Source organism: Panthera onca, chromosome F2 (assembly GCF_046562875.1).
Source record: "Panthera onca isolate mPanOnc1 chromosome F2, mPanOnc1 haplotype 2, whole genome shotgun sequence".
In the NCBI taxonomy this organism is placed as follows: Eukaryota; Metazoa; Chordata; class Mammalia; order Carnivora; family Felidae; genus Panthera; species Panthera onca.
This window is the reverse complement of record NC_138356.1, coordinates 55517623-55542548: the sequence shown is the minus strand read 5'-3', so window position 1 is coordinate 55542548 and position 24926 is coordinate 55517623. Positions and strand designations below refer to the sequence as shown.

The following is a 24926-nucleotide window of genomic DNA, read 5'->3' as shown; positions in this document are numbered from 1 at the left end:
AGTGCCCAGAACTTTAGGCTCTGCAATAGAGTTATTAGTTCCCATGGTAGAACATTTCACCAGAAGACTCAACAATGGTTCAAATACATTAGAGCTTGCTACCTGGCCACTTTAGGTTCCTAATGACAGTGAATCTAAAAAATTAAAGAATCTTACTCTACTAGGTGAGATGTTTAGATTCAGGTTTACTGTACTCTCTTAGGAAATTCAGTTGCTACTTTACAGTAATATCACCTACAGTAATGTAGGTGATAATTTGGAATGCCTTTTAGTTCTCCTATATCCTATGCTTAAAGTTAATATAAAACTATAATAATCCAAATTTGGTAGGACTGCTAATGGCCCAGAGCCTTCAGAAATGAAGATTGGGTCTCCCCATCAGATAGGAAATCATAACCAGCCAATGTGGTAACTGAGGGCAGAGTCATGAATGGATAGGAAAAGAAGATAATTATAAATACCAGCTATGGTCATAGGAATAGATGCAGAAACAAGCACTATAATATTATATGCATTTCTTCCTTATATCAATATGAGCATATTTGGTTATATATAAAATATTTCTTTCCCTCTTCCACTCCCCTCCTGTCAAACACAAGAAGTGTTAATAGAAGGTAACCGCACATCTCAAAATTTGAATTATAAGAAATCAGGGGGGATGTGGCTCAGCTAGGAGAGGAATATATTTTACACCAGGGTGGTTAAAATGATTTGTATGCTCTTTGGGAAAAGATTAGCAAGTGTTTTATTGTTATGAGGAACCGTTGCATCATTATAAAGGAAGCATCACTTTGCCATTACCTTTATTTGGAAGTTTTGTATAGTTTAAAATACTGTATATATTGGCCCAGGTGACAAAAATTGATTATTGGGGCTTTAAATTCTGTTGATTTAGCTCAGATAGAACTGTCTCCCTTCTGAATTCCCATGCCTTCATAGTTCTGGGATAAGGTTGGCCTAACCTAGAGAAATTTGCAGAAGATTTGGAAGGCAAAGTCAAACAACAGCATGTCAATGCTTAGCAAGCAAGGTTAGGTGCTGTTGCCACCCACATATCTTGTTGAGATTGTGTTGACATGCCTTGTAGGCCTGAGGGAGCAGCTACGTTGCTGATGCTTTACCTCCTGCCTGATATCTTCTTTTAGCTTCTCCAGATCCTGGAAATGGGTTTTTGTAATGTTTTATGGTCAAGTGCATCAGCATTTTTTCTGGATGTCTAATTCATCAACATTGGTAGTTTTACCTCATAGGTTCCAGATCACTTTTGCATATTCCAGTTTGCCATTACTCTTCCCTTCACTTCATGTCACCTCCACTTTCTTCCCAAACTGGACACTATGAGGCATTAGAAACAGCAGCGGATGCATGAGCTACAGACTTATGTAGGTTTTATCAGTACCCATAATTGCATAATGTTTATTACTGGCTTTTGTGTCTCTGATTAAAACACACTGACATAGGCTGACTGGGTACACATGAGTAGCAACATGGAAGCCCATCCTTCTGGCCCAGTCAAGCAGCATAATAAAACTCAGAAAAGCAAGCAGCATTGAGTTCCAGGATCCATGCAGAGGGATAGCAAGGGCTGTCTAGCACCGAAAATCTTAAGCAAGAAGGTAAGAAAAGAGCTCAGTAGAATAGACAGAGGCATCATGCCAGTCAGCTCTGAAAGCAGAAGAAAGAGGTCTTTCTGGCAGAGAAGAGACAGTTGGGTGGCAAGGATGACCTTCCTCATCAGGTACTGGTGGTGTCCCTGCACAACAGGATTTCCCTGCCAGAGGACTTTCACGGCTTCAGGATAAGGACACTGGAACACTACACTGAAATGAGTGAAGTAGCACCAATAGTTTTATGCTGTTATGCCCTGCATTGAAGCATCAGGAGTTTTCACAGCTGCAAGGCCAGGGATCTGCACACTGTGTTAGACATGGCTCAAGTGGCAGATTCCATCCTCTTCCTTCTTGGTTTACTAGAAGGCTGGAACAGCACTGGGGATTACTACCTTTTCTGCCTCTTTGTTCAGGGCCTTCCCACCTATATACACCCGCTATCGATGCTGTAGCTGGTATGGAGGAAGACCTTAAGATCCTAATGAAGGCAGACCCTGATAGACACGAATCTTTGTAAACAGAGGTAATCCCAGATCCAATGGAAGCTAACCTGTCCCACTAAGGAGGAGCTGAAAGAGGCAAACTATTTCTTGATAGTTTGAGAGGAAACTCCCAAGGTGGTAAAGAAGTTTGAGAGGAAAGTCCCAAGGTGGTAAAGAAGGTTCCCAAAGGAATATCAAATTAGCTTGTAGAATAGATTTTGGATGAGGATGGTGGAAAGTGGTGGGGAAGATGAATATGATGACATGGGACATGAGGATTTTATTGAAGAGGAATCTCAGGAGGAAAACAGTAAAGAGGAACAGAGGGAAGGATATGAAACTATGACTACTGGAGTAGTCTGTGACAAGAAAGTGGAGGAAGAGGATGAGGAAGAAAATGTTGGAGAAATATAAACAAGAAAGACTGGAAGAGATGTCTCCAGATGAAGTAGATACCCACCCACCCCCCCCCCATGACATAGCTGCAAGAATTCAATTTCAGAAATACAGAGGCCTCAAGAACTTTTGGACATCTTCATGGGATCCTGAGGAAAGCCTTCTTCAAGATTATGCTTGGAACTTTCAGTTTCAGATCTTTACTAATACTAGGAAGTGCATTTTAAAGAAATTGAGGGAAAAAGAGATTGAAGGAGCTGAGGTTGGCTGATATGTCACGCTTCATGTCTGAAGTCCGTCTCAGTGGTTCAGTACTTCAAGCAAGGAACATTCTTGATTGCATTTTCTCTACTAGCTGATGGCCAGAGATGTCAGTAGTGAATCTGGCGCTGAGCCGACACCCTGGCAACACTGAGCCCGTGAAAGCTAAAGAGGAGTTGATCTTCCAGGTGGGTTCAGGCACTTCCGAGCCTCACCTTTATTCTCTGCACACTGCAGGGATAAACATAAATTTCAGAGATTCCTAACTGCTGATGTGGCTTTGGTGGTGACACTATGTGGCCCAATCACTTTTCCTTCTGCATTTGTGCTGCTTTTCAAGCAGAATGACAACAGGATGCACAGCCTCATTGCCACAGGCCATCTATTGCCAGTGGATCTGGAGAGAATGGTCATCAAGAGAGCTGTTTTGAGGGGTCATCCTTTCAAAATTTTTACTAAGCTGATGGTACTGCGTTGCATGCACTTCAACAGAGAGGACGTGTTGTGGTTCAAACCAGTGGAACAGAGAACAAAGTGGGGCCACAGGGGACATATCAAGGAGCTTTTAGGTACTTGTGGCCACATGAGTGCAGTTTTGATGGGGAGCTAAAAATCTCAGGACACAGTACTGATGAACCTCTATAAGATGAATTAATTTTCTCCAAATGGACTTCTGATCCATATATACCAGAACCAGTACCATGGGTGAAAAGTGGGATTTGGTCAGCAGTGCCTGAGTGGACATGGAATAATGGACCATGGCTACTAGTCAGCACTTTAGGGATGGGAGCCTACAGGTTTTGACTGGGCAAAAATTGTGTTTTCTACTTTATCCTAGAGGTTTGCTGCATTTTTTTTTCAAAAGGCCTTTCTTAGCCTTGACATGTGCCTCAGGGAACTATGGATGTTTTTCTATTGCCACTTAAGTTAAAAAAATAACCTACTAAATATTACTAAAACATCTGCTTTCCATTAGGATTTTGAAAGCTGTTTAAGGAGAGAAGAGAAAAAGCTGAAGTAACCAGTAAACAAAATTTCCAGGTGTTTACAGACACCGAATCCCCTCTGATCTGTGTACACTAAACAGAAACAGACTGACAAGGAGCTGGTTTTTCATCCTGCTTCACCCAGGTTAGGGAGGTTAGGTCTACATTTTCACCTCCCTGAGGACAATACAAATGTGGTTTTTTTTCCTTCTGGAGACTGAAAATGCTGGGGCGGGACAGCAGCCGCCACAGTTCGACAAGCAGATCCATCCTCTCTCATACTGCCAGTGGGCTGGGCTGCATACTGTTGAAATGGCAGGGAGGAAGAACTGGTGAACTGGAAGAAGGGGAAAGAGCCTCACTGGTTGGCCTTTACAATTAAAGGGCAGATGGGGTTACATGCTCAGTCTGAATTTGCTTCTTGTCATATGTATGTGCCTGCCATTGAAGGGCAAGGATTTTTTTTTTCCATCCTAACTCTGCTTCTGCTGTTGAGAGATTTGTCTTAATACACCTGGGATACCCGCCCACCTTTATTCTCTCAGCACGCTGCAGCAGATAAACATAAATTTCAGAGATTCCTGACTACTGACATGCCCTTGGTGGTGACAATATACGGCCCAATCACTTTTCTTCCTGCATCTGTGCCACTGTTCAAACAGAATAGCAATGGCATGCACAGCCTTATTGTCTCAGGTAATCCATTATTGTCAGTGGATCCAGACAGAATGGTCACCAAGAGAGTTGTTCTGAGTGATTGCACCTGTGGCATGGACTACCTTTGTGAGGATGGTCCAGAGAAGAGGACTGTGAAGAGGCACTGGGGTTAGGTCCTTTGTGGTAGATAATTGTGAGATTCCAGGAATCTAAAAGTGATCTAAAATGGTAAGTGTGTTGGCACATTCTTTGTCTCCGCAGATTCCCACTTAGAGGAAACGGTACAGCCAGAAGAAGGCCAGATTAGAACCATTTAAAATATGAATCTCAGGGCAGGAAATTGTGTGTGTACGTATGTGTGTGTGTGTGTGTGCACGCGTGCATGTGTGTGTGCATACATGTGCATGTGTGTGTGTGTGTGTGCATGTCTTAGAACAATTATAGTTTGAGAACTAGCCAGGAGGCCATGATGGCTGGAGTGGAGTGAGCAAGAAAGAATGTGGTAGAATAGTCAGAAAAAAGTAGGAGCTAGATCACAATTGTCAGTGGTTCTCAAGAGCACTGGAGGATTTTTTAAAAAATACTCTTGCTTCAGAAATTCCTATTCAGTTGATCTGGGCTAAGGTCCAGGGACAGACAATTTAAAAAGTAGCCTAGATTACTCAAATGAAGTCATATATATTGAAAACCATATATTTAAGCACTTTGGCTTTCCCTCTGAGATAGGAAGCTAGTGGAGAATTTTGAGCAGAAGAGTGCCATAATGTGATTTGCATTTCAAAAGGAAAGGAATATAGGAGATGGAGAATAGTCTCTAGAGAGCATTTAGGAGATACAGAGAGATCAGTTAGGAGGTTACTAAAAGAATGCAAGAAAGAGATAATGGTGCTTTGGACCAAAATGGTATCACTAATAGACATCTACATGATGGTCATACAGAAGTCTGGATGTCAGTAAAGGTATAGATGTGTAAATTTTGCCATGTACAAGATTTATGTATAGAATAAATTTTGAACAGGTTTATACAATATCAGCTTTTCAATAGCAAAGTCTGTAAAAACATAACAAAAAGACCAGTTGTCTCTTCACTTGTTTATAAATGTTAATAATAGACAAAATAACCCTTGAAATATTATTAAAAAATGATAACTCATATGTATGCTACTTTTTTTAGTGTTTACTTTTGAGAGAGAGAGAGAGAGACAGTGTGAGTGGGGGTGGGGGAGGGGCAAAGAGAGAGGGGGACATAGAACTCAAAGTGAGCTCCAGGCTCTGACCTGTCAGCACAGAGCCTGACACAGGGCTCAAACTCACAAACCATGAGATCATGACCTTAGCCAAAGTCAGATGCTTAACCGACTGAGCCACCCAGGTGCTCCTGTACGCTACTCTTTATAACAGGTCTAGATGCATTATAACACAATAATCACTATTTAAATTACTGGCTAAAAACACATAATACATACAGCAGAGCCTCAAATGGTTCCTCACTGTCTAGTTTACAACATAAATAATTTTTGAGCATTATTAATGACAAAAATAACATAGTAAAACAGATTGTTTTCCAGATGGCAACTGACTTGCACTCTTTCCAAAACCATGGATAAGTTAGTAAAAAACCTAATTTTTAGATAAATTTACTTGAAGCCATTTTTGCAGTATACATTAAGAATACCATTAACTTTTAAGGATGTATCATAAGAAAAAGTATGTACTCATTACCTTGAGAAGAGAACTAGAGCAGGAGGGAGAATTTAGAGAGGAAGTATGGAAAGAAGCAATGTTGAGGTAAAACGTTATTTTTTAAGTGCAATGACTGATATTGTAAAACCATAGATGTGTTTCTCTATCTGGAAAAATACCCAAATATATAATATGGAACATTTAACTCCATGCTTTTATAAGCCTATATATGATGTTATATTTTAATCTCCTCATATTACTCCATTGGTAAGAGACAGATTCCTGCCCTAGGGTTATAGAGATGACGAAACACATGACACTTGAGTCTGGACAGATAGGACTGACAGCAGTGTATCAGTCACATATATTCACAGTCTCATGGAAGACACTCCACGCCATGCAGGGCCATGTGGTAGTTGCACATGGGAATGGAGTGAACAGCCGGGGCTGTAGGAAGTGGGCTGCATAGTATCAAGAGAGAGGAGTGCCCCTCGCTCCTTAAGAGGATGTGATTAGCTTATTTGCATAATTCTGTGAACAGACAGGGAACCGAAACCCACTACATAGAGATAAGCAGACACTGTACCTGGCCTCTGAGTAAAGGAAGTTTGTTAGGCTACATGACCTTATCTGTGGTTGTAGATGGAGTGGGAAACTTATGTTTACGACTTTGAGGCTCTCTCCATATTATCACATGTTAAGGCAGCATGTGATTTTAGTTTTAGGCCTCATCTGTAAGCTAAGAGAAGATACCAATATGTATTATCTTTAGGACTTCTTCTATGTCCTTCTAAAAGAACATGCTTCTGGTGGCCACACATGGAACAGACATGTGGTTGAACTGCCCAGACAGAGAAACCCATGAATAAGAAATGTGTATATCTGATTTTGTGCATGTGTAATCATTTACTACTCAACAGAAACTAATAAGGTAATCAATAAAAAATTTTTGACATGTATTGTGAAAAATCATAAGAACAATCTGTGAACACACATGAATTTCTGATCGTGTGCATTTAATTTTTCTGAGAAGTGAACATTTCTAAGGCTTACTCTCTCTAAGATGAGTAAGCCCCACACTGTTACACTCTCCTTGTTACACCTTATTTTTCTTAGCATATGGATATAGTTTAAGTCATTAAATTTCAGTGATTTGTATACTGCTTTTAAGTTTAACAAAACCTGTCTGTATATCTAAACAAACATTTCTTAAAGCTTTGTGTTGATTCTTTAGGGTAGTTCTTATATTTATATGTCAAGGTTCTCCAGAGAAGAATAATTGGTTCACATGATTATGAGGGTGAGCACATCCCCAGATCTGCAGGATGGGTTAGCAACCTGGAGACCTAGGAATGCTGATGATTTAGTTCTAATCCGAATGCTGTCAGGTTCTAGATACAAGAACTGATGTTGCAATTTGAGTCCAAAAGCAGGGAGAAGAAAAAGGCAGTGTTTCAGTTCAAAGGCAGTCAAGCAGAAAGAATGATCTCTTACTCAGGGAAAGGTCAACTTTTCGTTCTATTCAAGCCTTGAACTGATTTGGTGAGGCCTACCGCATTAAGGAAAACAATTTACTTTACTCAGTCTACCAATCTAAATGTTAATCTCTTCCAAAAACACTCTCAGAGACACATTAAGAATAATGTTCAGGGGCACCTGAGTGGCTCAGTCAGTTAAATGTCAGACTTCAGCTTAGGTCATTATCTCACAGTCTGTGGGTTCAAGCCCCATGTTGGGCTCTGTGCTGACAGCTTGGAGCCTGGAGCCCCCCTCGGATTTTGTGTCTCCCTCTGTTTCTCTGTCCATCCTCGCTCACACTCTGTTTCTCTCTCTCTCTCTCAAAAAACAAACATTACAAAAAAATAAAATAAAATGACATCAATTTTATCTTCCAAATATTGTAAAAAAAAAAAAAAAAAAAGAATAATGTTTGGCCAAATATCTGGGCATCCCTTCAATTTGACACATAAAATTGGTTACCATTAATTATGTATACCAAAACCTACTTGAAACATTTCTCAGTGTATCACATTGATATAGGAGTAATGGTGGATTAGTGTACAATCCAAGTGCATTCAGAAGGCAGATAAAATAAAAATTACATATTTGTAAGTTCCTGAATCACAAACTATAGTTAATATATAAGAAACTAGAAATAGAACTGAATAGTTTAAATTTTGCTTGTTCATTATAGCCATTGATTCATTTTGCCAAATTATGTATTATCAAAAGTGATATAATGATTTCTTTTGGTGTTACAGTTTATCTTTAAGAACTTTATTTTGCATCTATTAAGATCAATTGACCTTAAAATAATATATCATAGGAAAGAAAAAAGATTGGATTTTAAAAACAATAAATAAATAGGCTAAATTAAAATATAGCTTATAGAAGACATACAGATGGCCAACAAATACATGGAAAGATGCTCAACATCACTCATCATCAGGGAAACGTAAATCCAAATTACAATTACCTCATACCTGTCAGAATGACTAAAATCAAAAACACCAGAAACAACAAGTGTTGATGAACATGTGGGGAAAAAGGAACCCTCATGCATTGTTGGTTGGAATGCAAACTGGTGCAGCCACTATGGAAAACAGTATGGAGGTTCCTTAGAAAGTTAAAAATGGAACTACCCCATGATACAATAATTACACTACTGTGTATTTACCTCCAAAATACAAAACACTAATTCAAAGTGATACATACACCTCTATGTCTATTGCAGCGTTATTTATAATAGCCAAATTATGGAAGCTGCCCAGGTGTCCATCAACAAATGAAGAGAGAAAGAAGATGTCATATATATTGAGGCACCTGGGTGGCTCAGTTGGTTAAGCGTCCAGCTTTGGATTTTGGCTCAGGTCATGATCTCACACTTCCTGAGTTCGGTCCCCATGTTGGGCTCTGTGCTGACAGCATGGAGTTTGCTTGGGATTCTCTCTCTCCTGCTCTCTCTGCCCCTCCCCTATTCTCTCTCTTGTTCTCTATCTCTCTCAAAACAAATAAATAAACTTTAAAAAATATTATATAATACACACACAATGGAATCAGCCATAAAAAGAATTAAATCTTCCATTTGCAATGACATGGATGGAACTGGAGAGTATAATGCTAAGTGAAATTAGTCAGAAAAAGACAAATGCCATATGATTTCACTCATATATGGAATTTAAGAAACAAAACAAAAAAGGAAAAGAAAGAGAGAGACAAACCAAGAAACAGACACTTAACTATAGATAATAAACTGATGGTTATCAGAGGAGAGGTCAGTGAGGAGAATGAGTGAAATAGGTGATGGGGATTAAAGAGTACACATATCATGATGAGCACTAGGTAATGTTTAGAATTATTGAATCACTATGTTGTACATCTGAAACTAATATAACACTGTATGTGCACTATATTGGAATTAATATTAAAAACTTAACAAGTACGAAAGAGAAATATAGCTTTTGTTCAAACAGTAATGTCCACCTTAAAAGCTTACCTTGACAATACTGTGACCAAATTATGATTATAATAACATTTCATGATTTTCCAGGAGATTAAACATATTAATTAAATTAACTATCATAGCTAAAATTAATGGACACATTTTGAAATATCTGAAAATAATCAGTTATGTGTTCAAAATGCATATTCAGATATATTCACCATATCAATATCTAAAACAGTAAAACTTAGAGAGGGAGGCAAACCATAAGAGACTTAAATACAGAGAACAAACTGAGCATTGATAGGGGGTGGGGGAGAGGGGAAAATGGGTGATGGGCATTGAGGAGGGCACTTGTTGGGATGAACACTAGGTGTTGTATGAAAACCAATTTGACAATAAAGTATATTAAAAAAATAAAAATAAAAAATAAAACAGTAAAACTTTATAAATTTTTAAATATTCATTTGCAGATGAAATATATTACAAATGCAGCATATTCATAGTATCTCTTCCTAACTAACATACTAGGGCGGTGCAATATTATAGTACACAGATTTAGAATATATAAAGTGACATGAGAAAATATTTATTTTGTAATTCAGTTTATAATTTTAAGTGTTAGAAGTAGTCTTACATGTGTACCATTGTGATTATATCACAAAATAATAAGTGGCGAAAAGATTTTTTTTTAAGTCTGGGAAGAAGTTAACCTAAATTTTAAGAGTAAATATTTCTAGGTGTGTCTGGCTGGCTCAGTCAGTGGAGCATGCAACTACTGATCCGGGGTCATGTTTTCAATCCCCACGTGGGGTGAAAAAAAAGTAAGTATTTCCAGATTATGGGCTCATGGGTGACCTGTATATTTCTCTTCTTTTGACATGTGTGTTTTCCAAGTGTGTAGATTGATCACAATAAGATTAACATTAAAAAAATTTTTAATATATGTTATCAGTCTTTTCATAAAGAAAAGTCAAGCTAATGAATTCACAATTTTTACACTGATGTTAATAAATAAATCTACATACCAAACCAACAGCTATATATATTTTGTTTGAATATTTTCTTCTAATACAAAGGGGAAAGCAGGATAAACTTCAGTTGAAACTTCAGTAAATCTAATATTCTCATTTCTAAGACAATTTTGTTGAGGTGATAATAGTTATTCATTCTTATAATGAAAATAATGCCACTGTTTGGAAATGTAGCTGAATAACCCTGTATAAATAATTTTAAGTGATAGAATGATTCATGTTTTATACTCCCAAGGGAATAAACATTCTCTTTTGATAAATTTATGAGAATTCTTTGCAAGAAGACCGGAGGAAATTTTTAATTCAAGGAAGTAGTGTCGGAAATAATATAATCAGATGCATTTAAAACCATAGAATAATCTGATTACAAATTGAAGAAAAAAATAAGATAAATTCCTTTTTCATTGGTGTTTTGATTACACTTCCCTATGACCAAGGTTTCTGACAATATTTTCATATGTCACAAAACTTCCCATTTGATTGCAGTATAGACATGTTCTGTGTCCTACTGAAGCTTACGGTTCAGTAGAGATGATGCAGAAGACATTAATCAAAGATTTCATATATCTTTACCCTGTGTGGTAAGTGGTTACTAAAGGCAATTATGTCATGTGTGTGGTGAAATAACAAAAGGAGGGAGACAGAAGAAGATGATTTTGTAGTGTGTTTGGGAAGGGACAGGAAGAGTGAGTGTAGCATGAGGAATTTTCTAAGAAGAGGGCAAATGCATTATAATAGTGAAAAACTATGAAAGTTGAAGGAACTGAAAGAGAACCAGTGGTAGCAGAACCCAGAGAGTAAGAAACCCAATAATGCAGGGCCAGGGAGGCCAGCAGAGTTATAAGTCTTTATAGACTAAGAGTATTGGGAACGGCATGATTAAATCTGCATTTTTAAAAGACAGCTTTCGGAGCAACTGGGTGTCTCAGTGGGTTAAGCGTCCAACTTCAGCTCAGGTCATGATCTCACAGTTCGTGAATTTGAGCCCCACATGAGGCCCTGCACCAACATTGTGGAGCTTGCTTGGGATTCTGCCCCCCACCCCGCCCTTCTCTGCCTTTCCCTGCTTGAGCGTGCTCACTCTCTCTCTCAATCTTTTAAATAAATTTTAAAAGACAGCTTTCACTGCGGGGTAGGAAAGAATTTGGGAAAAGACAGGAACAGATAAAAGATCAATTGAGAGTATGCAGACAGACAGAGAAACTTGGACTTGATTGTAGAGCTGGAGAAGAATGAACAGGTTCAAGGAATATTCATGCAGTAAGATCAAATAAATTTGGATATAGATCTTTTTTTGAGAGCTGGGAATAAAAGGGATTCTGTCTTATTAAACAGGATGGATATTGTTCCTATTTATTGGAAATTAATAGGAGTTTGGGAGTAGTAGATTGGAAATGGACAGATTGTGGATTTTGAGATTGTGAATTACACTAACCTTTTTCTTACTATAACAAATGGATTAATAACAGTGGATTCATGATGAATAAGAAAATATGCTACAATGAATTTTATAGAATATTTAGAAGACCAGTTCAGCTACTTGTGGGAAAAAAATAAAAAATATATTTATATATCTAATATTAGATTATATAATTATATATATATATCTAATCATCCTACTTTAATGTCATAATCTCCTAATTTAATGGCTATAGAGTAGAAATAGACTGCATTAATTAATTATATAGTATATAGAATATAATGTATATAGAATATAACGTATACACAATAAGGTGTTCAATAATTTATCTTCATGGGTTTATTCTCATCCATTGTAACTGCCCTTCGTCATAAACATACAGAAATGGGAAACATTTAACAAATTTGCAGTCTCTAAATTAGTAATATCTTTTATTTTATAAGGGAAGAAGCTGTGGTCACTAAGTGTATTTCAATTATGGTACATACACATTTTCTCCCATTGTAGTTGGGAGAAATCACAGCCACCTAGCCTCATTTATTGTTTGTTATGAAAAGCAAAATAATTGTGTTTTGATTAATAATTATGTTTTAAGTGTGTACAAGTGAAGTGATAAACAGTGGGACAGAGAGGCACAGCATGTCTAATTGAGGAAACTGCGTGATTGACAATATTGTGTTACACCAGGAGATAGACAAAAATCAATTTAGCTGAAAATTGGAGGACCTGCTACTCAAAAGTAACGATGCATAAGACAAACATCTTCATCGATAATTTTTCTCAGAAGAGCAGAAACACAAAACATTCATGTTTTCACTTCTGAAAATTTCAAAAAAAAATGATAAAACTTGGAGCAGTAGACAAGAAGTTGGAAAATAAAGCCTGGGAATGATACCAATTTTCTTACTTTAAATGAGAAATTTTATCTGAAAACTACAAATTAGTAGGTCTTGGATGGGAAATACTTTTTAAATCAATTTTGATGACCTGACTAGGTCAGGTCACGACTCTTAGCTTATCTTGTTTCGTCTCAGAAGAAGTGAAACATCTAAGTGTTGAAGAGTAAACAATGAAAGTGCTTTTAAAAAGTGCCTAAATCTATTTTATCATTGCCACTGTTGTTTCGGTTCTAGGTGCATTTAAACACATACTATACAATACTTATTACTCATTTATAGCCAGGACACCTGATGTATTTTATGCTTTGTAATTGAGTTTCCTTTAATGTATAAACACCCAAATTATGATATAATGTAATATCATCTTATACATGAGGAAAGTGAGAGTTGAGATAAACCTGCTTAAAACAAAAGTGTATGTGGCCCAGACAATTTGCCATGAATTATATTCATATTTGATGCTTTCTGTCAAGAATTAACATGGTTGTTTCAGAAAAACATCTTAGGCTTTCTGACCTTTGTTTTTACTTCTTGTTTTGGTTTGGTTTGGTTTTAACCAATAGGACTTTGTCATTTTGGATCACACACATACACACATGCCCAGTTACACACATGCACACAGTTCTTTATAGCTAGTCTTACTAGATAGTTCATATTTATTAGAACTTGTAAGCTGAATTACCAAAAAGATCAGCTTTAAGTTTCAAGTATGTCAAGACTAAGTGATGTATTTTAGGATGTTCTCCAATTAATAAGTAAAACAAAATAGATTACAGTTGTATGAATTCTGTTTTTTTCTTTCTTTAATTTCCTTTGGATTAATCTACCAAATTAAAAAAAAAGTTATCTCTAAAGATGAAAGATATTAAATGAGACAGCAAAATATTTTTATCACATGGAGGAAAATAAAAATTAAAATATATTTTGAGTGGTAAACAATAAACTCTATGAAGTCAAGAAAACTTTTTTTTGAAATTGGTTTTATTTGATCCCAAACACTGCTTTCATCTATTCACTGTTGAACTTTCCCTTCACAGTGGATAGCAAATTTTTAAATTACATTTTGGTTTGATTCCATGCTATTCCTATAACTTTAAGCTATTAGAACAATCTTATTTTGTATTAATACAAATTCTAGTTTATTTTCAAAATTTCAAACTTCTTTTAGAGCTTCATCTTTTCCCTCTCTTCAGGAAAAGCTCAAGCTGCTTAAAGAAGGGCACATGGCGTTCGGCGGGAGGGTATGTGTGGGTGTGGTTAAAGTTGGGGCTTCAAAAACAGATGTGGCTTATTTTGAGTCCATCTTCCACATTACTCTTCTCCCAACTAAGTTATCCTGGGTTGAAGAAGGAAAAGATACAAAGAAAGCTCAAGGCTCTTTGATAACTGTAAACATAAGATGAAGCCACCCTAGTGTGGCTCTTGTCCAGCCTGGTTTCTTTTGATGATAGTGGCCTCTGCCAATGTCTCTATCTTCATCAAACATTTCACACTATTTAACTCTTCCTCCTTTAGTTAGCCTCTGTGATGTCATGTTCTCTGAGTTTTCCTGATTCCTCACTTTCATTCATTTGTATTTTCCTTGGTTGTATCCTACTTCTTTTCTCTATTTTTTTTTATAAGTGTAGCTACTACTTGTCACCATAAAGTACTATTACAATACCATTGACTGTATTTCCCATTCTCTATTTTTTAAAATAACTTTATTGAGGTATATTTGACAAAATATATATGTTTAAAGTGTATGACTTCGAGTTTTGATATGGATATGCATTGTGGAATAATCATCACAATCAAGCTAATTAACATATCCATCACTTCACATCATTACCATTGTATTTTATTTTATTTTTTTATAATGAGAACACTTAAAATCTATCCTGGTAGCAAATATAATATAATATTGTTGGGGCCCCTGGGTGGCTCGGTCGGTTGAGCATCTGTCTCTTGATTTCGGCTCAGGTCATGATCCCAGGGTTGTGGGATTGAGTCCTGCTTCAGGCTCTGCACTGAGCATGGAGCCTGCTTGAAATTCTTTCTCTTTCCCTCTGCCCCTATCACCCGTTTGTGTGCTCTTTCTCTCTCTTAAAAAAAAATACACACACACACACACACACACACACATATATAATATTGTTAACTATAGTGCCATGCTGTACATTAGATCCCTAGAACTGATTCATCTTGTATAACTACAACTTTGTACTGTTTAACAACACCACTCTATTATCCCCCCGCTTGCAGCCTCTGGCAACCGCTATTCTACTCTTTGCTTCTATGAGTTTGATTACTTTAGAATCCACGTATACCTGAGATTATTCAGTATTTGTCTTTCTTTGCTTAATTTCACATAGCATAATGTCCTCTAGATTCATCAATATTGTCAAGAATGGCAATTTAAAAAATCTGAATAATAGTCTTTTGTGTATATATAACATATATATGTTTTTCTCCTGTGTCTTTGTCACTGCCCCAGCTCTGGTTCAAATCCCCGATCTGCCATTTCCTAGCTGTGTGGCCTCATGCAGGTTACCTGACATCTCTGAGCCCATGTTCCTGTTCTGTAAGATGGGAATACTCACACCTGCTTCCAGGACTGTGATGAGGAAAGCATGGTATCATCCCTGTAAAGCACCCACACAGGGCCTGGGACACAGAAGCCTCTGTGAAGGAGGATTTCTTCCTCCTTTCTTCTCTGGCTGTAATCTGAAGCCATCCCCACATCACCTCTGAGCCCAGCCACAGCTTCAACTCTCACCTTACTATTGCTTTTCAGCATAGTTTGAAATCAGGAAGTATGATGCTTTGAGCTTTGTTCTTCTTTCTCAGTAGTGCTTTGGCTCTTCAGGGTCTTTTGTGGTTTTATTCAAATTTTAGGAATTTTTTTTCTATTTCTGTAGAGCATGCCATTGGAATTTTGATTCAGATTGCAGTCCACTTTTTGGCTAGCATTCATTATCAGTAAGACAATCTCCATGGTTGTTTTACCTAGGTCATATTGTATGGGTAGTATGGGCATTTTAATGATATTAACTCTTCCAATCCACGAACATAGAATGTCTTTCTATTGATCTTCTTTAATTTTCTTCTTCAGTGGTTTATAATTTTCAATATGCAAACCTATCATCTCTTTGTTTCAGGTTTTTCATAAGTATTTGATTCTTCTTATGCTGTTATAAATGTGGTTTTCTTAGTAACCTTTTCAAATAGTTCTGTTACTGCATAGAAATGTCATTGATTTGGGCATTCAAATCAGTGTGATACACCACATTAACAGAAATGAAAGATAAAACCTACATAATCATTTCAATAGAGGCAGAAAAAGCATTTGACAAAATTCAACATCCATTCATTATAAAAACTCTCAACAACATATGTATGGAATGAACTTAACTAAATGCAATAAACTCCATACATGTAAAACCTATAGCTAATATCATAGTCAATGAAGAAACACTGAAAACTTTTTTTCTCAAGGATCTAGTACAGGGCAAGGATGCTCACTCTTACCACCTCTATACAATATAGTGCTAAAAGTTCTAGCCAGAGCAATTAGACAAGAAATAAAAATAAAAAGAATCCACACTGAAAAAAAAAGGAAAATTATCTGTTTGCAGATGATATGATCATATATGCAGGAAAACCTAAAACTTCAACAATAACAATAACAAATCTGCCAGAACTAACAAATTCAGTAAATTGCAGGATAGAAAATCAACATAAAATATTAATGGCATTTTTGTCTTTACTTTTAAATGTTGAAGTGATTCAGACCTCACAACTCTTTTCTCCTGTATCTCCACTCACTAAGAGCTTTTGTTGAGGCACCACTTCAAACCTCATCTCCTGTTAAACCTTAGAAATTAGCACCACCATTTACTTACTAGGTTATGTAATATCTTAAAGTCTACTTTGACACTTTTTTCTTCCAAACCATATTTATTCACTAAGTCTAGCTTTCTACCTTTGGAACATTGCTTTCTTAATAGATTTCTTCATTTTATTTTACTATTCCATATTTTTTCCTAAATCTCTAATTGCTCATTTCCAATCTTCTCGCAAATTTTCATTCCTCTTCTCCTCTCTCATTTTTAATGCTTGTCAGTGTTACTCTAGGCACTCCTTTATTAATACTTTGTATATTCTTCCCTGCTCTTTCATAATATCAAATAACAGCTATGTTCTGATAGTCCCTGAATCTATATCTCCAAGGCAAACACTGTCTACCTAAGATGTATATCCACTCTTCTTCTGAGACTCTTTACTTGCATATTTTAGGGAAACCTAAAAATGATACAATACCTAATATTTATTGAGTACTTATATACCTGGCACTAATCTTAATTTTTTTTAAATGTTCATCTATTTTTGAGAGAGAGGTGGGGGGAGACACAGAATCTGAAGCAGGCTCCAGGCTCTAAGCTGTCATCACAGAGCCTGATGCAGGGCTCAAACCCATGAACTGCGATATCATGACCCAAGCCAAAGTCGTTCACTTAACTGACTGAGCCATTCAGGCACCCCTATTTGGCACTGATCTAAATGCCTTTCTCTATTATCTCCTGCAACAATCAGGTAACTCCGTGACTTGTACCGTGAAATGTCCCTACTTGACGAACAAGACACAGACAGTTTAAGTAACACACCCAGGATCCACAGCCGATAAATGACAGTCCTGGATAGTAAACCCAGAAATTAGGCCCCAGGAAGAGCATGCACACAATAGGCCCTCTTAAAATATGAACAAAATCAATTCAGCGTCTCTCCCCACTCCAGTTCACTTGGAGTGAAATTCCAATTCCAATTCCAATTCACTTTGGCTGCAATTCATTATCAGTAGGACAACCTCTGTGGTTGTTTTAGCTAAGAAACCTGGGCTATACTCTCCCCATGCTCTCCCTTGTAGTCTCTTAATCCATACACATCTGCCGTATCATCATGTCTTATCTGCTCTAATGTCTGTTTGTTCTTTAAATTTATTCATTTTGGGGGGCATCTGGGTGGCCTAGTCGGTTAAGCATCCAACTTCAGCTCAGGTCATGATCTCCCAGTTCACTAGTTAGAGACCCGTGTGGGCTCTGTACTGACAGTTGGAGCCTGGAGTCTGCTTCAGTTCTGTGTCTCCCTCTCTCTCTGCCCTCCCCGACTCGTGCTCTGTCTCTCTCTCCTTCAAAAATAAATAAACATTAAATTTATTCATTTTTCTTCATCTCTCTTTCCCTTTCCAAAGTCAGAAACTATCATTTTAAAAATTTTCACAGCCTTTCAACCAATCTCCCTGACATCAGAGTAGACCACCTATTGTCTTTTCTCTAAACTCAGTCAAAATAATTTAATAATATTCCCATGTCACAGCTTTTAACATTTTGATGGATGTGCTCTCTAATTAAAGTTAAAAAGTAACAAATGTAGCTTATTAGGTCCGCATGATCTGGTTCAATTTCAATTCTCCAGCCTCTTACTGCCCTATTGTCTCCTACCCTCTAGAAAGAATGGCATAGTTCAAGTTTTTTTCTACTTGGCAAGCTTTCTGTTACCTATACCTTTAGCTCTGCAATTTCTTACCTCTGCCTGAAACACCTGACCCTCTTACTTTGGTTGACTTTTATTCATATTCAAATATCAGTTAAATAATTACTTTCGTCAGGGAATGTCCTTGACCCTATGTCTCCCACTGCAATCATGTGTTATAACATTACATTATAAAGTGCAGTTAAATAATCAATTAATAAATCAATGCTGCTTGTCTTCTATTGTACACCTCCTAGGTGGGCTGTTTATGAAATCTAGCCAACTGAGGGTCTACTGACTGTACATCAAAAGTTTCTACACAGCATTGTCAGTTCAATTTCTCATCTTTCTATTCTCATCTTCCTTCATAACAGTGAAATTGCCATAGGCTACTGATCTTGAATCAAATTTATCTGAAATTCAAACATAATGAAAATGGGAATTGATGAATGAAAACAAGTCACAGCTATCAATTTAGTTCTTAAGCAAATAAATATTCAAGTTATGGAACTTATGCTTATAGTTAGAGGAGCAATAATATAAATGTATATAGTAGTGAATTTCAATTAATTAATGTCCATCCAGTACTAGTTAACTGTAGTAATTATTTAAATATTCAGTAATTTAAGTTGTTTCTATTATTCAGTAGCCTATTGTACCTTCTGAAGATTTCAAGTAAAGTTACTGACTCATTTTAGTGTTTATTATGAACCTGGAATATGAGATTCATGTCATAAAATAAGAATTGATTTGTAGGTATCAGAATGAGATTCACATAGATTAGTGTATGTTTTCTTCCTTTGGGGACATAAAAAGTATATACATTTCTGAGTGAAAATGGGAACTAATAAAAATAAAAATTTCTCATCTTCTCTTGGGTCTTCGTCAAAGTTAATTTTGAGAGAATCTCCTAAAGACTGTTACCAAAGCATGTAATTAGTAATGAAAAGAAACAGCTACAAATATTTTCAAGTGAGATGATGAGTTTCTTTTTTTTTCAATATATGAAGTTTATTGTCAAATTGGTTTCCATACAACACCCAGTGCTCATCCCAAAAGGTGCCCTCCTCAATACCCATCACCCACTCTCCCCTCCCTCCCACCCCCCATCAACCCTCAGTTTGTTCTCAGTTTTTAAGAGTCTCTTATGCTTTGGCTCTCTTCCACTCTAGATGATGAGTTTCTTGACTGAACCAACAGATAACATGGATGCTAGGTCAAGTAGTTCATCCCAAATATAGCTAATAATTCTTTGGATCAGAGTAAGTTTATGTATAGACCTGATCATTATTATTGCATTCTTTGTTATTATGACAGACATTTACTGAGAGTCAAAGATATACTAGGCAGGGGCACCTTCGTGGCTTAGTTGGTTAAGTGTATGACTTGATTTTGGCTCAGGTCATGATCAATCGCACCATCCTGAGACTGAGCCCTGCATGGGGCTCTGCACTGAGCATGGAGCCTGTGTAAGATTCTCTCCCTCCTCCCTTTGCCCCTCCCCCAATTGCATGAGCACTCATTCACTCTCCAAATATATATGTGTGTATATATATATATATGTGTGTGTGTGTGTGTGTGTGTGTATATATGTGTGTATATATAAATATATATGTGTGTATACACACACACACACACACACACACACACACACATACACACATTAGGCATTTTGCTAAGACTTTAAACTTCAAATTCTTTATTCAGTATTTCAATTTACATCTCTACAGGTAGATTTCATTCTAATGCTGATCTTTACATGCCATCATTGTTTCCATTTAAAAAATACCATTACTGATGCTTTGGTAAACCAGAGGCTTTGATGAACTTATGTGGAAATATAAAGTATGATTTATTTTTTGCTCCTAAATCATTGGGATTTTAAAATAAAAAATCTCAGAATATGTTAGATCACAGTGAAAGATATATTTCAGAAGCTTTTACTTTCTTTTTAAGCCTATTATCCCTGTAATTTACATTACTCTAGAGCTAGGAAGCTATGGAAATGTGCCAGTGTATGCCAACCATTATTTTAAATAATATTTTTGTTGTTTTAAGAAATACTTATCGGGGCGCCTGGGTGGCGCAGTCGGTTAAGCGTCCGACTTCAGCCAGGTCACGATCTCGCGGTCCGTGAGTTCGAGCCCCGCGTCGGGCTCTGGGCTGATGGCTCGGAGCCTGGAGCCTGTTTCCGATTCTGTGTCTCCCTCTCTCTCTCTGCCCCTCCCGCGTTCATGCTCTGTCTCTCTCTGTCCCAAAAATAAATAAAAAACGTTGAAAAAAAAAATTTAAAAAAAAGAAATACTTATCTACTGATATTGTTAAGATAAGAAAATTCAAGTCTTTCTTTTTGCTCAAAATGACTATAAAACAAACATCAAATGTAATAAATGAATGTCTTAAAAAGTAAAATATAGTTCATTTGTGTTATAAAAATGACTACATTTTAATGTGTGTCTTTCAATTGCTTGTACTTATTCTCTGCAGCATTTTAAATTATTTTCCCAAATATATAACAACTAATAATTTTTCTCTTCCTGGTAGACACATTTTGGTGACCTATCTATTTTGCAAAAGTATTTAAAATCTTAGTAAATTGTTATAATGTTTTGGGAAAATGATGAGGTTAAGGCTATAAACAGAATCAACCAATAAATTGTCCGATAAATTAATCAAGGGCAATTTATTTTGATGTGGGTAAAATTTTAGCACCTTGTTATCTCTCTATTCAAAATGACATTGCCATAAAGAGAATTCAAGATCCAAGAAAATAATCATATTTGCTAATTTACACTAAAATTTAAAAGATGCAAGCCCTTGTGTTTTCTTAAAATAAAATAGTAGTACTTCAAATTGACCTTGCTTACCAAGCTTCTTGTAATAATTTTAGCATAAATTAGTCTCCATTTCTATATAAAGTACCAAGCAAAACATTGCATAGATCTTTGAACTTCATCAGTGTAATGTTGAGTCATTTGACACTTTAATTTGTGGTTTACTTCAAAATATGGAAAAGGGATAAAAATCAAAATAATTTTCAGATTTTAAAACAACTTTCAAGTGTATGCATTACATTTACTTTATAAATTTGCCATCCAGTAAGTATCAAAATCGTCAAGGCTGTCTGCAATCAGTCACAAACATATTTTTAGGTGAAAATGCTGCTTTCTGTGAATATTATATATGAGTAACTGGTTCGCTGACCTGTCACAGCTCAGACAGGTTAAAGGTAGATGAGCAGTTCTATACGTAGACACCAATAGCAAGCAAGAGTTTACAGTCCTACTGAAGGTTCATTGGAGCAGTGGTAGATGGTGGTAGTAGTGCCGGTTCCGTTCTCTTTTGGTAAACTCTAGAGGAAGCGTTTCACTCCAATCGTTAGATAGTTTCCTCCATATACGGGTATTTATTGCCATTTCATCTCCAAGTTTAGGGCATGGTGTTCAATTCTCGAGCAACAGGAAAAGTACAGTTTAGCAGCCTGCTACTTTTTTATTTTTCATTATTGTTCCTTCTGTATTAGTTGTGCTGTGGTCTATGCTCTGTAAACAACCCTCCCCTAAAAGGATTGTTTTTAAAAGATGGAATTTTGTTTCTCTGTCATATCACAGTCTCAGCTACTTAGCCCAGGGCTGGCAGGAGAGCTCTGTTCCATGAAGTGGCCCAAAGGCTAATTCTGTCCTCTTATTTTGCAATCTTGAAACACATGGCTTCCATCTTGAATTCTAAGATGCTTGCTTCACCAGCTGCCCTCATGTCCACACCCTCATCCTGCAGAAGGATAAAATGGGCAAACGTGCGACATGGCCAATGCTTTTAAGACCCTGTGAAGAAGTGACACGTTCTTTTTTTTTTTTAACCTGGCAACATTGTTTTGGCCAACACGCAGCCACAAGATTACATCTGACCTTAAGAATTTGGTGGCAGGGGGAGGGGCACCTGGGTGGCTCAGTCAGTTAAGCATCTGACTCTTGATTTCGGCCCAGGTCACTATCTCCTGGTTCATGGGATCGAACCTATTTGGAACTCCATGCTGACAACATGGAGCCTGCTTGGGATTCACCCTCTGCATCTCTCTGCCCCTCTCCTGCTTGCTCTCTCTCTCTCTCTTTCTCTCTCTCTCTTAAAATAAATAAATAAAAATTTGGAGGCAGTAAAAGTTTAAGGTGGGTAGTGATGTGTTCAGCTACTTTTAATGCATTGTAATGCTAAAGAAATAATTAGATAATATTATGGAACAGACAATATTCCCACTTTTATTAGCTCCTTCGATTAGCTGAAAGCTTCTGAATAAGTGGTGACACACCCAACTAAGAGCAAATTATGATGATTGAGTATTCCAGGCAGTTAATGTGTTTTCTTTCATTTATTACACTAATAAATCCAAAATCTTGGAATGACAAATTATACCACTCTAGTCTCTAACTGTATAAACCTGTGTCCTAGCTACAGAGAATAATCCTGTGTCCCTGGAACAAGCTTTCATTTTTTATGCCACTTTATGTTTGGATATGTCATTTCATTTTCTCAATTTCCAGTTCTCTCAAATTCCTCCCAAACATATACTTAAAGTTCAGGTTCCTGCTGAAGAGTAAACTACTCTATGAAGCCCCCCTTCACAGCCACGGTTGTCCACTCACTACTCGGTTCCTACAAAATCACATGCATATTTTCACTTTAGTAGTTGTACACAATAATTATATTTGTGTAGGTTTACAAATGAAAAGAATTGATGCTCTGAGTTCAGGTTAACCTTATAAAGCCAAAGATTACTAACTCATTAAGCAAAAAGTACACCTACATGAATCTGACTCCAATGATAAATTCTTCTTCCATTTATTACAATAGATACTTCTCCATTCATATTGAGAATAGTCGGCAAAATTCACAATCTGAGTGATATAGTTCAGACACTAGAAAGCATTTCTTGCACTAAGACTTATGATAGTAAATATGCTATGGTATTAATTGGAAAAGTTGCCAATTCTGAAAAACTGGGACATAGTTGAAAAAATTTTGCAGTCTCAATCCCTGTAATTTCTTGTCTTCACAGGTACTAAATATTTACTTAACAAACAGTTGTATATGTTGATTAACACTAGACTTGTATATTCAGTTTATTAAATATCTATTATGTTCTTTATATTACCTAAGGATTAACCCTACAGATTCTGTTGTGATTTTAGTTTAGTTTAGTGAGATGGCTAAAGTTGTAGCTATTCTGAAGCTTACTTTCAGTGGAAGACTGAGGGCAGGGTGTCAGGAAGAAGGGAGACAGACAATATAAGAAACAAATAAACAAGGTTTATTGTTTTTATTATTAAATGTTAATGTTAAATGCCATTACAAACAATAAAATAGTAGAACAATAGAGCAGAAAGACTGAAGAAAATATTCCGATTAGGTGAGAGATGGCATTTATGCAAGAGGCACAGGACAAAGACTTAGGCTGGAAATAAACACTAACTGTAAGTACTCAGCTAAAGAAAATATGGATACATAAGAATAAAAGAAATAGAGATAAACCTTGGGTCATTCCAGTAATTACTAGTCCAGCAGGAAAAAAAATTGTAAAAAAAGCAGAAAATGACTGGCCACTGAAAAGGGAAACAAAACTAGAGTATGAGGACAAGGAAACCCTAAACGGACTATTGCTAGAAGGAGGGTGTAGATAACAGTATAAAATGCTGCTGAGCAAGAAAATACAGCAAGGACAGAAACCATACCTCTAGATTTGAACAGATGCAAGTTACTAGTGCCATAGATCAAATTTATTGGAGTGATGAGTAGGGTCTCTACTGGAGTAAGTTGAGAAACAAATGGGAGTTGAAGACATAGATATCGTGATTTATAGATAACTCTTCCAGAAATTGTGCTGTGAAGGAACACAGGAAGAGACTTGACATAAAAAGGAGTACTTTTTTTTCTGAAACTTTTCTCTCTCTCCCTTTTTCTTTTCTCTCTCCCTGCCTCCCTCCCTTCCTTTTTTCTTTCCTTCCTTTTTTTCCTTTCTTCCTTCCTTTCTTCCTTTCTTCCTTCCTTCCTCCCTTCCTTCATTGGGCTTATAGCTCTATTAACAACTTTTATTCACTGTATGTAGTAACACAAAGACATACAGTCACTTGTTAAAACCAAAAGATAGTAAAAACTACTCCTCCTCATTTCTTTCTAGAGATCCAATATACAAGATAGTGCCTATAGTTTAAAATACTGTACTGTACATCTAGAATTTGTGAAGAGGGTAGGTCTTATGTTAAGTGTTTTTACCACAAAATAATAAAAATGAATATATGTTTTGTAATAACTGCTAAAGAGGAAAGGAAACAGTATTTCATGTACTTTGTACTGCATTGAGTGTAGCAAAGTATATGCAGAGAATTTATAAATGTCTTATCATGATGCCTTGTAAATGTAAAGAATGAAAACATCTTTTATTCTGACCTAATCATGTATTTCCATCTTTCATTACAAATTAAATGTTCATATGCTTAAAAACATCATTACAAATCTTACAAACATTAAAAAGAATATTAAGGTAGTATCAA

At 36.5% G+C, this 24926-nt stretch overlaps 2 pseudogenes; both read left to right on the top strand.

Moving 5' to 3' along the window:
• The first annotated feature begins 1487 nt into the window (after positions 1 to 1487).
• Positions 1488 to 2062, top strand: LOC144615069 (pre-rRNA-processing protein TSR1 homolog pseudogene; annotated as a pseudogene).
• A 258-nt stretch (positions 2063 to 2320) lies between these two features.
• LOC132664668 (pre-rRNA-processing protein TSR1 homolog pseudogene) lies at positions 2321 to 3553 on the top strand (annotated as a pseudogene).
• Positions 3554 to 24926: the final 21373 nt, after the last annotated feature.